Source organism: Macaca nemestrina, chromosome 5, assembly GCF_043159975.1.
Source record: "Macaca nemestrina isolate mMacNem1 chromosome 5, mMacNem.hap1, whole genome shotgun sequence".
NCBI lineage: Eukaryota > Metazoa > Chordata > Mammalia > Primates > Cercopithecidae > Macaca > Macaca nemestrina.
In genome coordinates, this window is record NC_092129.1 from 17,530,333 (window position 1) to 17,551,813 (window position 21,481).

Genomic DNA, 21,481 nt, shown 5'->3' on the forward strand with positions numbered 1-21,481 from the left:
TTCGTATGTTGAAGTATTGGCCCCCAGTACTTTAGAATGTGACTGTGTTGCAGGATATTTAGGGTGTGACTTTTCTGGCCAGAAACCTCTGTGGCATGTGGTGCCATTGCCGGAGTTCTTGTCCTGCATCCAGGAAGAATGAGGTATGGAGACAAGTGGAAGGCGAGCAAGACGTAGAGAAGCTTTATTGAGTGTTCTAACAGCTCAGAGGAGACCCGCAGGGGGCAGCTCCTGAAGGAGTGGCCTTACCAGGGACCAACCCCCTTCTGCACAGGAATCTTTCTGCCTCCAGCAGCCATTTCTGGCCCAAGGGCTAGGCCCCAACCCGGCTTTGAGATCCCAGTGGGTGCCGGGAGAGGAGAGAAACTAGGCAGCGGGATCAGACACCCTAGGGCCTGCAGAGACATGGGGGCCTTCCCAGCCGCCAGGGTGCAGGCTGCAGAGATGCATGGGTCTGGCGCCTAGGAGGGCCGCTGCAGCTGCACCCAGGGAGTTCCAGCCCCAACAGCTCGGAAGAGGCGGGGCTCCTGCTTTTGTCCACAGCAGCGGTAGGGTGGCTGCAACTGCACCAGGGAGGGCGGATCCTGCCTGTTCCCTCCCCTTTCCAAGGGCACAGGGAGGCTCGGATCCACAGTCACAGTTTGCGCTGATGTAGCCCCGCCCTCCTGGGCGGGGCTTCTGCCTGCTACAGATTACAGGAGGGTGGGGCTCCTGCCTGTTACGTAGAGCAGGGGGCCTGGGTCGGCTGCCAAGGTGTGAGGTTTGGGCAGCTGCAGTGGCAGTGAATTGAGGAAGCTTCTGCCCCAATTCAGAAGGATTGGGGCTCCCACTGGCTTTATGGAGTGTGCAGCCCCAGCCTGCCTCCCTGCTGCAGCCGGAGTGATGGCAGCAGCTGTTGCCATCAACTGCATTTGGAAATAGAACCTTAAAAGAGGTACTTACGTTAAAATGTGGTTTTAGGGTGGGTTCTAACTCAGTACTACTGTGACCTTATAAAAAGAGGAGAGTAGCACACAGGCAACAAAGAGGATGACCATGTGTGGACACAGCAAAAAGGCGACCACCTGCGAGCCGAGGAGAGAGGCCTCAGAAGAAACAAAACCTGCCAACCCCTGAACTCAGACTCCCAGCCTCCAAAATTGTGAGAAAATTCTGCTGTTGTTTAAACCATCCAGTCTGTAGCATTTTGCTATGACAGCCCTAGAAAACTCATATGAAGGGTAACAGCAAGAGTCTATTTGTCAAGGGAAGGTGAAGGTTTGGAAAGGACATAGAGCTTGTTTCTTCTTATTATTTTTTTTTTCCTTTAGGTATTCAGGGCTTCATAAGGCAAACTTTGCTCTTTAAAATATCAACATGTCTTTCAAAGTTCCCACTGAAAAGGTTACTTCATATTGTTCATTTTTGCCCCTAATTTTTACTCACTTTAGAAAATAGGCTTTTTAGGAGTCTAGTATTTGCATTTAACTCTCCGAACAGGACTTAAAGAGTGTAACCAAAAGATAGAAAAAGATTTCTCAGTATGAAACAAGCCAAACAAACAAACAAAAATAGTTGGGGGAGCAGGGTGGAAGACGAAAAAAATGCATAGCAAGGAGGTTGAGTCAGCTGCTCTGTTTCCATGGAGAGAACTCAGTCTCCTCCAGAAGTGTAGTGAAGCCCTCCAGTGATCCATAAAGGTCCTGTGGCTGCACAGGGGTGGCCAAGGACCAGGGTGTGACTCACAGCGACATCTTGCTGAATAGCATTTTTTCACGTGTATTGGTAATCCAGAAAGCACTTGCCAATTGACATACTTTAGGCTAAACAAGAGGCAGAAATTGTTCTCAGAACTTTTACAAATTATTATATTATTTCTTAAATTTGAATTTGTTTCCTGTTTTTCTGTGTAAGGTATAAGCTCCATCTCAAAAAAAAAAAGAAAGAAAGAACTCTCTACCATCAGAATTTGCTTAGAATTCTGCTATAGAAGATCCCTATTGATAACATAGAAATAGGAATAGGGATTATTTTAATAATAAAATAATAAACATATATTCTAAGAGTGATCTAAGGCTGCAAAATTTAAATTATATTGGCTGTCTAACTGACCCAGCTAAATACATTTTTTGATTATTAATACATGTATCGTGGAATTAAGTATGTATACAAATGTAGAATTAAGTTCTTCAGTCCTAAATATCTTTTGGTGAATCCATTTAAAATTGCCTTTGTAAATATTATCAGTTATTATTAATATGCTATTAATATTTACAGTCTTTGCCACTTAGTAAAATGTTACTCTTGTCTTAAAGTAGACCAAGATGTTTTTATTCTATCTGCCAAATGGAATTTGATCTCTTGAGAAACTGTACAGTATTGGTCATTGCATTTGAATTAAAATTCTCCTGAAGCTAGTCACTGCATCACTCTTGGAAAAGTATTATCGAACTTAACTGAGCAACAACACATCGCAACACATGGCATTACAGAAAGCACAAAAGGATGCACTTATTACTTCTAATTGGAAGTTTCAGAAACTGATGTCACCCAAACTTTCCTTATGTTTTGAAGTTACATCACTAGCCACGCCTTCTGTCCTTTTATGCACGGGTGTGCCTGCATTGTTGCTGGAACAAATCCAGTGAGTTAGTGAAAACATTGCCCTCTTGATGAGACTCATCTAAACACATCTGCCATCCACACACATGTTAAATCATATTCACAGTCACCAATCAGAACACATTTCTGCCTCCAGGGTGGTCAGTATAGTTATGCTGATATTGTCCAGTCACAGATAAACACTTTCAGTCTTTTAATATCCTCCCTGAACAACCATACACTTATTGAATGTTTTTCAGACTGTGCTTAAATAGCTGAATCATTTAAAACATGTTTCCTATGCTGTATTTTCTCTTATCCACTTTTCTTCTCAAGATGTCTGCATTCTTGCTCTTAATTTTGTATTTCTTACAATAAACTCCACTGAGGCATTCCACATAAATATGTCCTCCAGTCTACTACCCTGTGTTTATTAAAATGTATTCTCTACTCCTTCAAAATACAATCTTCCAAAGAAACTAACAGCTAACTAAAAATAAATGAGGCTAAAACTTTAGTGACCTCAAGAGGAGTTAGAATTCTATGGCACTCTAAATCCCTATTGCTGTTGGCTTTTCTGCTTTGCCAACTGATGGCAAGAATTGACAGCCTCCACAGAATATGTTTGACAAGTCCTTAGAGGCTAACTTTCTCAGTGGCACTATGAACTTCTTTCTCTGAAGAAGTGGACATTTGGTCGCTCTTGGGGAAGCTCAGATGTCCTCATGAAGAAACAGCAGTGTGGCTAAAGTATGGGGTAAGCCTTCTCTGTAATTGCCTGTACTGAAAAAGTCAACTACTGCAAAGATAATGTGTATTAATTTAGTTCTTTTTTGTGCTATTTACACTAGAAATTCATTTTTTTCAGGTTTCTCCCTAAAGCCTTTTGGCTCTTCAGGAAGGCCCTGCGTGAAACTTACCAATGATTCCATATGACAGGTATCCCCCCTACTCCCCTGTTACCTGGCACATTTATGTTAGGTGCCCCTGTGGGCAGGTTAGCTGATACACGCCTCACCCCACTGGAGAGTACTTTTGAAAGGTAGGAAATCTGAGTCTCGCTAGCTGAAATCTCTGACTCAGCCTTAACTTTCAAAGTAGAAACGCGCATACAAATACAGTGACTTTTTTGTTTCTGACAGAATTTAAAACTCATTGCTATGGTATTAACTGGGATGCTACGGCAACCATGAACTACTAACTGTAATTTTCCCTGAAAGCAGCTGCCATGGAGCTGTGGAATATTTTCCTTAGACTTTACAGCATTGACATTTCAAGGAAAACTCAACTTTCTTGGCATAGTAGAGCTTACTCAAATCAAGATGTCTTAAATAAACTATTTGCACACATGAAAACTTCTATAAATATGAAGAAATGTATTATCGTAAATGACTCATACCCTCAAAAATGATATAATTTTATATAACTTATATTACATGTCATACTACGGTAACCTATAAAGGGCCGATGCCTTATGTGAAATACTTAAAATTTTATGATAAAAAAATCGAATTGGCCATGATCATATCTGTTAAGTCACTCAGCCAAAAATATAAAGGCAAGAGCACCAGTCTTAGAATCGGGATCACTGTGATAGAATTATGGCTTTGATTTAACAACTGTATCATCTTGGGTGCATCCAATTGGAAAGCTGCTCTTTAGAATGGGTGGATTTCAATTTTTGATGTTACTGATACTAGCGCTCCAACCCAAAGGCCCTCTTCATTCATTCTCTCAGGAAGAAAGGCAGCTTGCTGACTTTGCTCTAGTTGAGCCACACATATAGAGTTCAAGAGATGTTCAGTGGATATCTATTAGAGACATAATTCAGAATTTTTAAAAAATCTAATTAATAGTCACAGAAATATGTGAGAAGCTATTTTAGTCATAAATGAAGTTCTGTGTAAATCCACCAGTCTGGGAGTTTCTAGAATGGAAATTGCAACAGTTGGCATGAAACATTCAAAGGGCAGGAAAGTAAAACTGAGGAGCCAGCTTAGACAAATAGTTTAAAAGAAGGGGAAATAATTTAAAAAAAGAGACATCAAGGATCAACATAAGAGTCACAATATCCAACAAATAGGAAATTCAGAATAAAAGAAATAAAGGAATAAAACATCAAACCAAAAAGGAATGTGTGAATAGTTAGCAAAACTTAAGAAAATCTTCAGATTCAGGCTGCTAAGTATCAATAGGATTAATGAGGACAGATTCCTAGCTGGACGGATTCTCATGAAATTCGCTAACTATAAGGAGAATATTTTTAAAGTTTCTAGCTGGAAAATATAGATTATCTGCACAGGAAGAACTCTCATAATGGAACTGGACTTCTCATTAACAGTAGAAGATAATAAAGCAACATCTTAAAGTTCTAAGAGCAAGTTATTTTCAACTCTCAAGTATGTATTAAGCTAAATGTTTTCAGATACACAGGCACTCAGGAACTTTACTTGATATTCATTGTTCCTGAAGCTGTTACTAAGGATATATCCAGGCAAAATATGAAATATCAGAAAAAGGAGGACAAACTCCAAGTTTCAGTGAAAGGACCCCTTAGCATGGCAGTTGGTCAGTAGGTCTAGAATAGCTTGTCCACATTGAAGCAAGATCTATTAACACGTCTATGCAGATGAATTTAGCTTTTAATCTGTTCAATGTAGGAGGTATTATGCCTGTATTCCACATACAAAAATATGAACAAAAATGAATCTACTTCATGCCCATATTCATAGCTGTATAAAATAAGAATGACAACTGATATTTTACTTTAAACACATAGCCCAGATGAAATTTTTAAGCAAAACTCCAACAGACAGATTTACTGAGCTTATCCCAAATGTTATGAATGTTTCATTATCTCCTAATTAAAGTAGTCTACTCACCTCAATTGCCATATGCAGATGGAAACTTAGAACAAATTGATAAAGGATTTGTTGTACTTGCTGCAATTAAGAGTACAAAAACTGTTCGACTAAACATTTCACCTCTAATAACTTATTATAAAATAATTGAACAAATGTCCAAAATTTTATTTAAAGAATCTTAATTGTAGCATTCAGTGTATTTATTCAACATATATATGAGGCATTGGACACTTATCATTTATAAACATTAAAATAAAGGAAGCAGCCTACATGCATTAAAAATAAGTTATAGGATAAGGAAAATTAGAGTATATTCACGTATTGAGGCAACAGCCATTAAGATTGAGGATGATATGGAAACATATTTATTAAAAATGAGAAGTCCCCCAATATGAGAAAGCAAGTTACAATATGTTATATGGTCTCTTTTGCATAAGTAGATAACAGATAGAAAGTTTGATTGGTCAACTGTCTCTTTCCTGGTCATCCCCAAGTTCTCTGTCTTTTTGGAGTTGTCTTTCTCTTGAGATCATGTTGCCACAACAGCCAGATGTAGTTTCTTTTCTCCTTACCCTTCCTGTGGGTGCTCTTCCTCTAGCACATTTTGGATAAGGATATTTGCCACACGATTGTGCCCGAATCATTCAGTGCTGCCCTCTTCCCCAGCGTCTCTGTGGGATCCCTCAGGCTTCTCCGTGTTTGCTGCCAGTTGTCTTAGAACCACCACCATTCTAAGCAAGCTATCACAAGGACAGAAAAACCAAACACCGCATGTTTTCACTCATAAGTGGGAGTTGAACAATGAGAACACATGGACACAGGGCGGGGAACATCACACACCAGGGCGAGTTTTGGGGAGGGGGCTGGGGGAGGAATAGCATTGGGAGAAATATCTAATGTAAATGATGAGTTGATGGGTGCAGCAAACCAACATGGCACACGTGTACCTATGTATCAAACCTGCACGTTGTGCACATGTACCCTAGAACTTAAAATATAATAATAATAATAATAATAATAATAATAACCACCACCCTTTCTTTCTCTCCACTGAAGAGCATCAATATTGGGATTTTCATAATTTTTAAATGTTTTAATCAGAGATTTGGTAGTGATGGAAGGTAATTAGAGCTCAGGAAATAAACTATTTCAAATATAACTGCTCTGTGATTCCTAGAAATTTCCTGTGCAATCTCTTTCCTGTTGAGTTTCTCTACCACTCCATTCTTCAGCACTGCCATTTAGAATCATCTTTCCTTAGAGTAGTATGTCTAAAAAAATTGTTTAAGTCTCTTTGATGGCCTGATGAAGCTCATGAATGTTTTCTCAGAAAAAAGTTTTGAACGAATAATACAGAGAATTGCAAAGGAAGCCAATTATATTTAAATATAGTTCTAACAAGGAACCCCTTGATTCTAGAGTCAAATAGACTGTTCTATTTTCTCTTCCTAGTCTATTCAGCTTCTCTAATTGACAGGAATAATGCCAAAAGTACTGCTGCTTTTTTCTGTTTTGTCATTTAACTAATTATGTTTACAAAATGGTATCCCTCTAGATTGAGGTCAGGAGGCCCTAATCTTTCACAGGCAAATAACAAGTCAAAGAGTTTTCCAAAACATAGGACACTGCTTTCCCTTAAAGGAATATTATCAGTCCAATTAGCCCAAACTTTTCATTTTTCTTCTTTAGATGCACATATTTGCTCTTTGTCTCTCTCTGTCTCTGTCTGTCTGTCTCAGAGACAGATAAAGAGGCAGATAAACATATTTTTAATAGTTATGATGACAACAAAAGATTTAATTTTAGGCCACCCTTTCTAAATTATGGGCCTATCTATACCTATACTTTAGAAAAGAAGAAATCTTTACATCAAACAACCAGTACTGAGAAAATGAAAAGAAGCAAAAGAAAGAGAAGTTCCACAACCACCCTCTATAATTAGGCTTTTATCCCTTATGATCATTAGCCTTGTTTGGGATCCCATTGCATAGTACCATCAACATGGTCCAACACTATGAAAGAATTATGTGAGATTCTTAAAGTCCAGGATATCTGTCATTGCAGACCCTGAATTGTGTGGTGCACTGCCACATCATCTCACTTCAATAAATATACTCTTACCTTCCTGTATGTAAAGGTTGAATGAAAGGTGAGACTAATTGCAGTGGGTCCTTGTCATTTAAAACTAGATATGGAAAAAATACACAGGAGAAATTATGAAAGGATTCACAGTTTGTTTGGATGAGTTAAACCCGAGCATAGAAAGATATTTTTGCTATTTAATAGGTATCATTGTGTTGGCCATAGTGTAAGGAGCACATCTGGGAATAGTTCAAAATGAGCCATTAACAAACAGCTTTGTCCAGAATGGGTTCTGATACTGAAAAGAATTAAAGATAGGCTTTTCTTGCTTATCTTTAATTCTAATAGTGTTAGGCTATTCTTGCACTCCTATAAATAAATTCCTGGTACTGGGTAATTTATAAGAAAAGAGGTTTAATTTGCTCAAGGGTCTGCAGGCTGCACAGGAAGCACAGTGGCATCTGCTCCTGGGGAGGCCTCAGGAGGCATCCAATTATGGTGGAAGGCAAAGAGGGAGCAGGTACATTACATGGTGAGAACAGGAGCAAGAGAGAGAGAGAGTTGCGGGGGAGGTGCTGCACACATTTTATTTTATTTTAGTTTAGTTTGGTTTAGTTTAGTTTAGTTTAGTTTTAGACGGAGTCTTACTCTGTCGCCCAGGCTAGAGTGCAGTGGCGTGATCTCGGCTCACTGCAACCTCTGCCTCCTGGATTCAAGCAATTCTCTGTCTCAGCCTTCCGAGTCACTGGGATTACAGGCGCCCACCACCACGCCCAGCTAATTTTTTGTGTTTTTAGTAGAGACCAGGTTTCACAATCTTGGTCAGGCTGGTCTTGAAATCCTGAACTCATGATCCGCCCTCCTTTGCCTCCCAAAGTGCTGGGATTACAGGTGTGAGCCACTGCTCCCAGCCCACATGCTTTTAAATAATCGGATTTTGTTTAAATAAGTGAACTCAGAGCAAGAGCTCACTTATCACCAAGGGGATGGCCCAAGCCATTTGTGAGGGATCTGCCCCCATGAGCTAAACACTTACCACCAGGCCCCACCTCCATCATTGGGGATTACATTTCAACATGAGATTTGGGTGGAGACAGATATACATACACACTATATCTATGGAGTGGTTTGAATCATTTTTACTTTGCATGACTGTCCAGTGTCGTATGACTTGGCCATAGATGTGCCTGAGAACCTGTGGTCAAAAATCCATATCAAATATTTATATCATTTTTGGAAAAAGTGTCTTGATTGAATTAGTTTTCTACAGTAATTTAAATGCTTTGATTGCTATTTCCAGCCTTACTCACCATGAAACAAAAACCACGTTATTATTTCTTAATCTGATTTCACTAAGCTTGTGAAAAATTCAAGGATAGGGACAGTGGTATGTTGCCATTAAGCCTCAGCATCATTAAAAGAACACGCACTATTACAGAGCCGTGGAATCACTGTTCTTCCACAAAGATTTGGAAGTGTCTTAGAGACTGGCGATTTCCAAAGTATATTCCTGGAGACAAACTATTACATGAAGGTGTCTCAGGATGACTGCAAGTGTGATGAAAAAATAGACAGGCTTTTTCTCTGCCACCACCCACATATCACCCCTAAAAGCAACTTATTTTTATTCATTTTATGTTTGGAGGAACTGGATACATTTTTGTTTAAATAAAAAAGGCTATTAAAATCCCTGTCTACACATCTTTACCACCCACTTTCCTCTTAATCCACTCGACACAGACTGTCATAGTCCTTGCACCACTTAATTCATTCATGTAAAGATCATCAACTCCATCCTGGAAAAGCCAACATTCAATTTCTGTCCTCATCACAACTTCCTCTTTTAACATCATTTGGCACAGACAAACACTCCCTACTTCTTCCCAGCCTGACTTTTAAGCTGGCTTCTGTCTTTGGGTTCCAGAACCCCACACATTCTCAAGTCTATTCTTCTGACTCCTTCTCCTCTTCCAGAGATCTGAATATGCCGTCACCTCAGACCCACTCTTAGTATACCATTCACTATACTCTCTTCCTGAGGAATCCGATCTGTTCCCATGGCATTAAATTGAATAGATGTTGAAAACTCCCAAATTTGTATTTTCAAATTGAGCCTCTCCCCTGAGCTCCAATCTCCTTAATCCAGTTTCCCAGTCAACATCTTTGCTTAGATGATGAATTAGCCTCTCAAATGTAATGTGTCTAAAAATAATTATTTACCAGTTTGCCTACATTAATCCATTCTTCCTCAACCTGTTTATTTCTAAGTACTCCCCAACTCTTATTTATTCTGTTTTGCAGATAAAAAGTCTGGCAGTCATGGTTGACTTCTCACTTTTCCTCTTCTTCGTGTCCCGTCAGCCCCACATTTAACATCTATTCTGAATCGGAACTGACAATCTTTCATCATTTCTACACTTCAATCCTAGACCAAACAACCAAGAGCTGTTTCATGGATTCCTGAAACCATTAAAATGGACATGCTCTACTGTTGCTTTTAACACTACATGCCAGAGAGCTGCTAAAATGTTTGCTTTATGATATAGATTATATCAAGCTCTACTAAAAAGTTCAATGATTTTTCTCTGTATCTTACAAAATAAAATCTAAATCCTTTCTATGATCTGACTCTGGTCTCAGCTGTTACCAGTTTTCATTCTCTGGTTTCCAGGATTACAGATTTCTTTTTGTTTTGAAATGCTGAGCACATTTTATACAAGCTGTGTTCCCTTTGCTTGAACCACTCTTCCCCCATATCTTTAAATTATTAGTTTCATCTTGCCATGAGGGTTTTTCACAACTTCCCTGGCTATCCATAATAAAGTCTCCACCCTCCAGCTCTTTCTAGCATTTTATATTTTCCTCAGAGCACATTTCATTATTTGCATTTGTCTATTTTTAAATTTGTCAATATTTTTATTTTTTCCATTGAGCAGCTTCTCTCTCCCTCTCTCTCTCTCTTTCACACACACACACACACACACACACACACACACACACACACACACACTTTTTCTCATTTGGCATTTGGCATTTCTTTGCCTCTTCTTTTCAGGAATAAAAAGCTTAATTCTTCCTATTTTCTGGAGCAGCGTAATTCTATTCTCTGTAACCCCTACCTTGACTTGAGACTCATAAAGTATCATAAATACCCTTTATAAAGAGTCTGCTGCTTCTCCTAGCACTGTACTACATGTTTTCTTTGCCTTGTCCTTTGTTCCTCATGATTATTCCCAAATTAATACTCTTATAATCATCATATTACACACAGGAGACTGAGACTTAGACAAGGACAGGAACTTTTCCATGGTCACACAGCTAGCCAGGGTCAAATTAACTACATATGGCAGTGCCATCACTCCTTTCTCATTACCCTCTCTGCACCTCAGTGTGGTTAATAACCAGCTTCTGATTTTTCTGGAAGGAAGGTATCTTTTTATCTGATTAAGAGAGCTCATTGTCATAGGTGATTGCCTAGGTTTAGCCCTTCTAAGGCATATATTGATTTTTAAGTGCTGTGTTCTTTAGCAAGGAGATTGTCCTCTGCCCACTCCACTCTAATTCCCCAGAGCCTTACTCAACATACTTCAATTTTGACCTACTGCAGTTCTAAAATAACTGGAATGAGCAAACCAACACCCAATTTTGTTCGAAGGCTCAAGGCCTGGAACAGTGTTTTGTTTCTCTATTAAATCCATTATAAAGCCAGATCCTATTCTGTAGGTTTTGGAGGAAAAAAACAAGCAAACAAACAGGAAATAACCTTTTATGAGTAATAAACATTGCTTAATTTTGCATGGAAGTACCACCATATTGTTGTATCTCAAGTATTATTCTCAATTCAATTTCTAAGCTTATAATAGTTCTTAGATAATTTTACTTCTTTAAAATCCCATTTGTTCTGATACTGTACTTAATTTTTTAAAGGTAATTACTATACCCACTTGAGATCAGAGCACTTTTGGTAAAGTATTTCTCAGTACTATTTTGATGTTCTGTTAATTAAGTCTCAGGTCTATATGGAAATAAAATGATTTTCTAATATATGTATTTTTTTTCTATTTAATTTTTATTAAACAAAATATGTATTAGACAGCTTAGTCATTCTTATTAGTAATACTTTAGATTCCAAATTTAAGTAAGATAGATATAATTCATGTTTCATCAAATTCTATTTTGTAAATAGCTTTGTCAATAGGCCTAAAATATTTGCTGAGTATACAAATGGTAGTAGTTAGTTCTAAGCTCTTTCTTTTTATGAGTTAATTAATTTTAGGTAGAAATTCTCTCCTTGCTCAGTATGAGTAACTCTCATAGCCCATTTTGCTTAAAATAGAGACACAATAGACATAATTGCTTGTACTGATATTATATCTTTTAATACAGATAGGTCAAACTTTATAAGTTGCTTAATTGATGCTGTCAAGAAAAGTGAAAAATTTGGGGCTTGGCAGGGCGGCTCATACCTGTACTCCTAGCACTTTCAGGGGCTGAGGTAGGAGGATTGCTTGAGCCCAGGAGTTTGAGACCAGCTTAGGCAATATAGTGAGACCTCTTCTCTACCAAAAAAAAAAATTAGGCATGGTCGGGCTCACTTGTGGTCTCAGCTACTCAGGAGGCTGAGGTAGGAGGATCACTTGGGGCCAGGAGGTCAAGGCTGTAGTGAGCTGTGATCACACCACTGCACTCCCTCCTACACAACAGAGTGAGACCCTGTATCAAAAAAAAAGTAAGAAATTATTTTTTGTTTCTGATTAAAAAAATGTAGAAAATTACCCCCTTACTTTCTCTGCTTATCTTATAGAAATGGTAGGTGTGTTCCCTTCCTCACTCTCCCGCCTCCTCCATTGATTTCTCTTTCCTGTGAGCCAGCCTCTTTTACTCTGCTTGGAGCTGAGGTCTATCTTTGAAGTCCTACAGGTGTAGTAGTGATGCTAATGGTGGCAGTAGATTTGTTGGGGGTTTCAAATAGATTACAAGAAAGACTCAATGTAAAGGATAGGCAGGGGTCTCCATTTGTCAATATGATCTGGGCTTATTTACATACATTTGCAAATAAATTTATGTACACTGGATTACCATCTTCAAGTATGACAGATTATTGGGAATGAGAAAAGGTACTGATTGTCTATGCCACCAACAATGTATTCTGAGTCAAAGTAATCTGGAGGAAGACCTGAGCTATCTAAATTCTCCTGGATTCATGGTATATTTATATGCTTTTGGATATATTTAGCATACTGCCTGAATATGTTAGGCATTCAGAAAATGTTTCTAGACTGTTTTAGAAATCTATTTGTGTGACTCGTTTTTATTGTCAAAGCAGTAAACTGGCAGCTCTTAATATTATTTAAGAGTGGAGAAAGAAGGAGTGAGAACAAGAAGGTGGAAATAGTGATCATCTTAGAAGGGATGTTTGCTCTTCACCAGCCTTAACTGCATTCTTCAAATTTCAGATGTGCCAGTGACTCTTAGGAAGGAAGGGACACAGATTTGGACAGGTTTCCAAAATCTGTGGGGTAGTTTTTAGTGCCCATGCTTGCCCAGCCAATTTGGCAGTTGGCAGAAAATCTGTGCACCTTCAAAGGAACCTACACTGGAAAGTGCCAGTGATTTCATACACAAAGCCAGCTGGTTAGCATTAGACTTAGCTTGCATTCATAACCTAGAAATAAGTTTCATAGAAATCCCACTAAGCATTCCCAGAAGCATTTTTAAAGTAAGACAGAACTGAGCATGTAATGTCAGCAGCATCTATTAAATGGAGTAGGCTTTTTTTTTTTTTTTTTTTTTTTTTGAGACGGAGTCTCGCTGTGTCGGCCAGGCTGGAGTGCAGTGGCGCGATCTCGGCTCACTGCAAGCTTCGTCTCCCGGGTTCACGCCATTCTCCTGCCTCAGTCTCCTGAGTAGCTGGGACTACAGGCGCCCGCCACAGCGCCCGGCTAATTTTTTGTATTTTTAGTAGAGACGGGGTTTCACCGTGGCCTCGATCTCCTGACCTTGTGATCCGCCCGCTTCGGCCTCCCAAAGTGCTGGGATTACAGGCGTGAGCCACGGCGCCTGGCTGTTTTTTTTTTTTTTTTTTTTTTTAAAAAAGGTCAGTGTATAGATTATAGATGAGTTTGACTCCTGGCTTTGCCCTGCCCTCAACTTCCTTTACTACTTTGATCAAGACCCTTGACTCTGGGGAGCCTCAGTTTCCTCATCACTACAGTAAGGTGGTTAAATTAAATCATATTTAAGAGTTCTTTCCAATTCCAGCATGTGATTCATCCTAAACATCAGGTTTAAAAGCTTCTAACAGACTGACTTTGCCTAGGGAATAAAAATATTCTCTCATGGCCCTACAGCTGTGCAGTACAGAAATTACCCTGTGAGTCTTTTAAATGTTACATGATCTGTGCTGACCCCATCAGAAAATACATCTTAAAATACACATCTCTAATGCTAAGAATGACTTGGAGACATTTTTGTTTTAATTGTAATATACTTTTTTTTAAACACTCAACTTATCAAGTTGATTATAATTACTAATAATAGTATTTCTAATCTGTGTTTAATCTGTTTCTAGTTGTGGAAGAAAAATTTTCTTTTTTTCTTTCACGTTAGTCATTGAGATTTTTGGCCAAGCTGTTTGGTAGGAAGACAGCAACGTACGTATATTAACAATGGTTTTACTGCCTTTTATAAATGAAATACTTAGAGTAGTTAAAAGACAGTAGCGATTACTTAAGAAGTAAGAGGAAAAATATTAATCCAGGTTGAAGATGCCGCATCCAAAATGCCGGAAGTGTTTTGGATTTTGAATTTTTTAAGATTTTGGAATATTTGCCTATACATGAGATATCTTGGGGATGGAACCCAAGTCTAGACACAACATTCATTTATGCTTCATATACACCTTATACACATAGCCCAAAGGTACTTCTGTATACTATTTTTAATAATTTAGTGCATGAAACCAAGTATGTGTACTTTGAACCATCAGAGGGAACTGTTGTCACCATCTCAGCCACCCATGTTGACAATCTGTGGTTGTTTGGCATCACATCTTTCCTGACACTGAATTTGTATGCTACCAATAAGCAATCATTTTCATATCCTTATTCACATATAAGTACTTAACAGTAAAAAATGTGATGTCATTAACACAATGAAAAAATCTTTTCAGGGTAACTAAGCAATACAATAGCATCACCAGAATACTTGTATCAGCTGTTGAACCATAGTAACAACCAACAACAGCAGGCTTTCAGCCTCCATGCTATTTTGATTGAAGAGTTACCATACACTGCTTTTTTTTTTTTTTTGAGAGAGAGAAAACATCAGAAGCAGTTGAGGGACGGAGGGACCAGAAAGTGAGTTTTCTGGGGATGAGGAGGCATTCTGCTGGATGGATTTTGAAAATGTTTCCTTCAGGATCATCTGTCTCATTAACAATGACTTATTGTCTTAGAAGTCTCTCTTTGATTTGATAAGCTGACATGATTCCTTATTCATTTCTGAATACATGCTGCTTTAGTCCTTCAAGAAGCCCATCACACATTTTAACCGTATTGTCAATAGTCACTTTTTCTGCAGTTTTAAGAAGGCCATCTTAATTGTCACTTTATCAGGATCACCTTGCTTCAGAACCATCTAGGCAATTTTACCATCAGTGAATGAACAACTGGAATCTCATCATTAGTATTTAAAACTTCTTTGATATCCACTTCTTGCAGGTTACTGATGGATTCTGAAGATATAGTTTGCATATATAATGAGGTCAAACATAATTTTTTCTCGTTTGACATACAAAATCTTTCAAAGTCATTACTTTGTTCCTAACCATCACTGAACATAGTCACAGACCAGAGGTTATGCCAGGCATGCACAACTGTATCTTTAGTGACTATGTTCCAAGAATTGGCAATAGCATATGTGGCATCCTTCATACTACACTTGTTTTGAAAACCTTTGAAACCCACACCTCTGTTCACTGCTGCTAGCATGCTATTCAAGGAAGTGTTTATGTGTTTACTCTTCATTGTTCTAAGGATACCCTGTTCATATAGTTGAATTAATAAAATCACATTTGGGGAAAATTAAATGCATTAACATTATTTTTAATGAGAATTTCAGCTCTAGTATGAGTGGAGCAGTTGTCAAGCAGTAACAGTATCTTGCAGTCATCATCCAGTCCAGCTTCACTGCAATGAGTGCAAACCACTGGTACAAAATATTTGTGAAACCAATCAGAAAAGATGTCCCTGGTAATCCACACATTTTTGTTAGCGTAACAATGAACTGCTAAGAAAGTCACTCCTTGAAAATAGCTAGGATGCAAGATTTAGCCTATCACAGTAAGTTTATAATTATGTGTGCCTGCAGCATTAGCACATCTCAACACAGTTATTCCCTGGCATTCTTAATTTTTGTGGGGTCTGACACATCAGCTGTAGTCCATCTTCCATGGACAATAACACCAAAACAATGATGTCTTATCAGCATTATAATCTTGTTCTGGCATCAGATTTTCCTCAGCAATGATCTTGGCAAAGTCGTCAATGAATTTCTCCACTGCTTCATGTCAGTAGATGTATTGTCACTATGAATCTTTAAAATTTTAATGCTGTGTCTTTTCTTAAATTTCTATAGTCAGCCTATTGAATATTCACAGTTCTCTTCTATTTAAAGTTTATCGTGATATATCTTTGTTTATTTCATAATCAGCATACCATCAAGTAGCATGTGTTTACTGCAACACCAGCAGTTCCACACTTTCAATACATGATTAAGACCTTCATTTTTAGCTTTATGCAGTGTTTTTCTATTTTTCCTTACCTCTGTTCACTGCTTTCAGCATAGAACCTCAACAGTTTATCCTTCTGTTTCTTCAGATAATATATGGAGGTCATCCCAACACCATCGTCTGCTCTAAAATGTTTCACACTTACACCATTGTTCATTTTCTCCAGCGCTGTGACTTCTTTGCTATGTATGCTGCCTCCTTTATTTTATCTTTTCAAATCACTATTATAGGGCTTCCTGACATTTCAAACATATCTTTATGTCAGAGAACAGAGAATAAACAAAAAAAATTTTGAGTTAGTCAGGCACAGTGGCTAAATGTAATCTTAGCTAATCAGGAGGCTGAAGCAGAAGGATCTCTTGAGGCCAGTTCAAGAGCAGGCTGAGAAACATAGTGAGAACCCATCTCTAAAAAAAGAAAAAAAAAAATTAAAATAGTCGAGTGTGGTGGTGCATACCTGTAGTCCCAGCTACTGAGGCTGGAGGATTGCTTGAGCCCAAGTGTTTGAGATTGCAGTGAGCTATGATCAGGCCACCGCACTTCAACCTGGGCAGCAAAGTGAGATCCTGTCTATAAAAACAAAACAAAACCCACTAAAACACGTAAGTCTTAGCCTCATGTAGGGCATCCTGGGGAGTTAATCATTGGTGCATCCAGCCTCCATGCAAACATGCCATTTTATTATTTTTTGTAGGCATGATTGCATGGGGAGATTTGGACATGAACAGAAGAAATATATTGCAGCTGAAGGTGACTGGGAGGGTCTTTTCGCTTTTGGGAACACTGAATAAACTGTATGTTGTGTGACTGTGTTTTGACTGTGACCTACTACCTAAGGTCAGGTGTGGAATCGTTTCCATTTTGTATTTTGTATTTTTGGATTAGGAATGCTTAACCTGTGTAATGGAAATCACATACAAACCAACACGCTTAGAAAATTGAGATTTAAAAAGTAGAATTTTTGGTATACATTTTCTGTCATTTAAATTTATTATTCCTTAATTGGAATTTAAGTCATCTCTAACATTGTACCATCTTAGAAATAGTAGCAGCCATTTGGTGGGTGCTTATAGCTATCTTTGTTGTATGACATGATAAGTACTGTAGAAACACAATTCACTTCTAGTTATGTAAATCCTATTGTAAAAGATATCTCAAGAAATAATTTTAGAATGAAAATTGCTGCCATAAGTCCTGACAATAATTAACAATAGAATTATATAAAACAAGTCAATATATGATAATGATGTTCCACCTCTACTTTTTATACCATTATATATTTAAACATAAATATATAGAATTTAATTTATAAAACACCCATGTGCTCACTATATAGGTTAAGGAGATGTTATATTTTGCATGTTGGCTTCAGCTGTCTTGTTTCCTCTCTCTCCCAGGTACAGTGGAGTCTCTCAGTATTTACCACCACAATTTCATTTCTTTCCTCCATCTTCCCATAGATGTTTTTATTTTTAAACTGCATATATATATATATGTAAACTATAGAGTTTTGTGTGTTTAATACTGTTATAAATCATTTTATAAGTGTGTTGCTTTCCAGCTTATTTCCCTCAAAATTATATATGCATTTAAGACAGCTTTAGCTCTAATTTATTAATTTTAATTGTTTTATAGTAATAAATGAATACACGAAAATGCATTGTTAACCCTCAGTATTAGCTTGCTAAGGCTGCCATAACAAAGTGCCGTAGACTGTGTGACTTAAACAATGAATATTTATTTTTTACAGTACTAGAAGCTGGAAGTCTGATGTTGAGGTGCCAGCAGGTTTCTTCTGAGGAATCTTTTCTTGGCATGTAGATGGCATTTGTCCTAGGTCAGGCTGCTATAACAAAGTACCACAGACTTGGTGGTTTATAAATGACAGATATTTATTTCTCACTTTTCTGGGGGCTGGAAGTTCAATATCAGGGTGCTAACATGTTTGAGTTCTTGTGAGGGTGATTTTCCAGGCTACAGAAAGACGTCGTCTCATATTCTCAAGTGGTGGAAATAGGAGGGGCCTCTCTAGCTTCCTTTTGTAAGGACATTAATTCCATTAATGAGGGTCTCACCTTAGTGACCTAATCAGCTCTCAAAGACCCTACTTCATAACACCATCATCTTGGGGGTTAGGATTTCAACAAATGAATTATGGGGGACATAAATATTCAATTCATTGTAGCCATCATCTCACTGTGCCTTCACATGGTCTTCCCTTGGTATACCTCTGTGTTCAAATTTCTCCCTCTTGTGAGAACACTAGTCATACTGAATTAGGCCCACTGTAATAACCTACTTTTTACTTAAATACTTCTTTAAAGACTGTCTCCAAACATAGTCACATTCTGAAATACTGGGAATCAGGAATTTGACATGAATTTGGGAAGTACAAAATTCAGCCCATAATACCCTGTTAATAAATGTTTTTATTCTTTCTGAAGTTTTATTTTTAAAAACTATGGCTGCTATAAAATTCCTGTTAGGATATCCTTGTGGTTGAAGATTTCTCTAGGGTATACCCCTAGAAGTGATATTCTTGTTCATAGCTTAGGCTTATCCTCTCAACACTAATTTTTACGACATTTCTTTGATGAGGTCATGACAATTTTTTTCTTCACCAGTAACACATGAAAAATTCCTGTGTGTGTTGCCACATATTTTCACCAACACTTAGTATTATCAGGCTTTTTATGTTTTGCTCAACTTGATAGAGTGATAACTTGTTTTAATTTTTATTTGTTTACTAATGAACTTAAGAATTTTTAACCATACAGTTATTATCCTTTCAGTTTTTGTATCTCTGAATTGCCTCTTAATATCCTGTTTTCCTTTTTTTTTTTTTTTTTTATTGATTTGGAAGACCTCATGAACTATTTTATATCCATAGTTATTTTTATTTGCAAATATTTTCTTCAAGTTTGTGAAAGAAAATTATGTATTTTTATTGTTAAATACTTACATTTATTGAATAAAATAAATAATTATTTGGTTGTTTTCTCCTAATCTCAATCTACCAGTTTTTTTTCTCTTCTCTTTTTCTCAAGGTGTTATCTGAAGAGGTCCCAGGGATAATGTTTTGAGAAGTATTACATAAAATTATTTCTAAGTTATCTCTGAAGTATCTCAATTAATTTTTTAATAAATAACATGTTATTAATAAAAATTAAATGTTATTTTATTAAATTATATACTTTAGTTCAATAATATCACTTTTATATAAAATTTAATTGAGATAATTTAGAGATAACTTTGAAATAATTTTATATAGTACTTTTCAAAACATTATCCCTGGGACTTCTTCATATATCACCTTGAGAAAAAGAGAAGAAGAAAGAAAGATCAGACAGATTGAGATTAGGAGAAAAAAAAACAAGAAAATATGTATTTATTTTATTTATTAAATATCACAGTAAGATGTTCTCTGTGTTTCTATTTTTATTGTATATATTTAAGGCATACGACATGATTACTACCATCAAATAAATTAACATACCCATTATCTCACAGTTACTTGCTTTTTCTTCTTTTTTCTGTGGTATGAGTAACTAAAATCTACACCCATTAACAAATTTCCAGTATGTGATACAATATTATTAACTATACTTATGCTGTACGTTAGATCTCTAGACTTACTCCTCTGAGATAACTGTGTCTTTGTACCCTTTGATCTGTATCTCTCCATTTCCCCCAGCTCCCAACACTGGTAGTGACCTTTACACTCTATTTTTATATATTCATTAAAAAATTTAGATTTGACACATAATTGAGATCATGCAGTGATTTTCTTCCTTTGAATTATTTTACTTAGTATGATGCTCCCTAGGTGCAACTATTATAAACAGCAGAATCTCCTTCTTCATTTAAGGCTGGATAATACTCTTTTGTATGTGCATGTCTGTGTTTGTGTACGTATGTCACAACTTCTTGGCTGTAATGAATAATGCTGCAATGAACATGGGAGTTTATATCTTTATGAAGTGGTGACTTCATTTCACTTGGATATATACCCGGAAGAGTGATTGCTGGATTATATGGTAGATCTACTTTTAATTTCTTTGGGATGCTCCATGCAGTTTTACATAATGGCTGTACTAATTTACATTCCCATCAAGACTGTAACTAGGATTCCTTTTTTCCCACAGGCTTGCCAACTCTTGTTATCTCTTATCTCTTTGATAAGAGCTATCCAAACAGGTGTGAGGTTGTTATCTCATTGTGGTTTTGATTTGCATTTTCCTGCTGATTAGTCATGTTGAGCACTTTTTCCTACATTTGTTGGCCATTTGTACATCCTCATTGAAGAAATGTCTTTTCAGGTCATTCGCTCATTTTTAAAACTTGTTTTTATTACTATTGTATTGGGTTAATTTCTTACATCCCACTCCATTGGTTGACATATAGTTTGTAAATATTTTATCCCACTCCATTGGCTGCCATTTCATTTTGTAGATTTTTTAGTTTGATATAGTCTCACTTGTTTTGTGTTTGTTGCCTGTGCTTTTGGGGTCATATAAAAATATTATTGCCAAGGAGAATATCAAGGAGATTTTCGCTAGGCTTTCCTCTAGGAATTTTACAGCTTCAGGTTTTATGTTTATGTCTTTAATTTATTTGGAGTTCATTCTTGTGTGTGGTGTAAGATGAGGGCCCAGTTTTATTCGTTTGCATGTGGATATCTAGTTTTTCCAACACCATTTATCAAATAGACTATCTTTTCTCCTCTCCTTTCCCTTCCCTTCCCTTTCCCTTCCCTTTCCCTTCCTTTCCCTTCCCTTTCCCTTCCCTTCCCTTCCTATTCCCTTCCCTTCCTGTTCCCTTCCCTTTCTCTTCCCTTCTCTTCCCTTCCCTTCCCATTCCCTTCCCTTTCCCTTCCCTTTCCCTTCCCTTCCCTTTCCCTTTCCGTTCCCTTTCCCTTCCCTTTCCCTTCTCTGTTCCTTTCTTTTCCCTTTCCCTTCCCCTTCCCTTCCTTTCCTTGACAGGTTCTCACTCTGTCACCCAGGGGTCCAGGCTGGAAGGCAATGCTGTGATCACAACTCACTGTAGCCTTGAACTCCCGAACTCAAGAGATCCTCCCTTCAGCCTCCTGAGTAGCCAGGACTACAGATGCACACCACCATGCCAGGCGGATTTTTCAAAATTTTTGTAGAGATGGGGGTCACAC

General features: G+C 37.5%; 1 long non-coding RNA gene across 1 annotated transcript in view; it reads left to right on the forward strand.

The window, feature by feature from the left end:
• The first annotated feature begins 746 nt into the window (after positions 1-746).
• Positions 747-21,481, forward strand: part of LOC105499724 (uncharacterized) — a 37,065-nt gene continuing 16,330 nt past the window's right edge. The window contains exon 1 of the long non-coding RNA XR_011623025.1: positions 747-934. This is a non-coding gene — a long non-coding RNA (uncharacterized lncRNA). The remainder of the gene's footprint in view (positions 935-21,481) is intronic.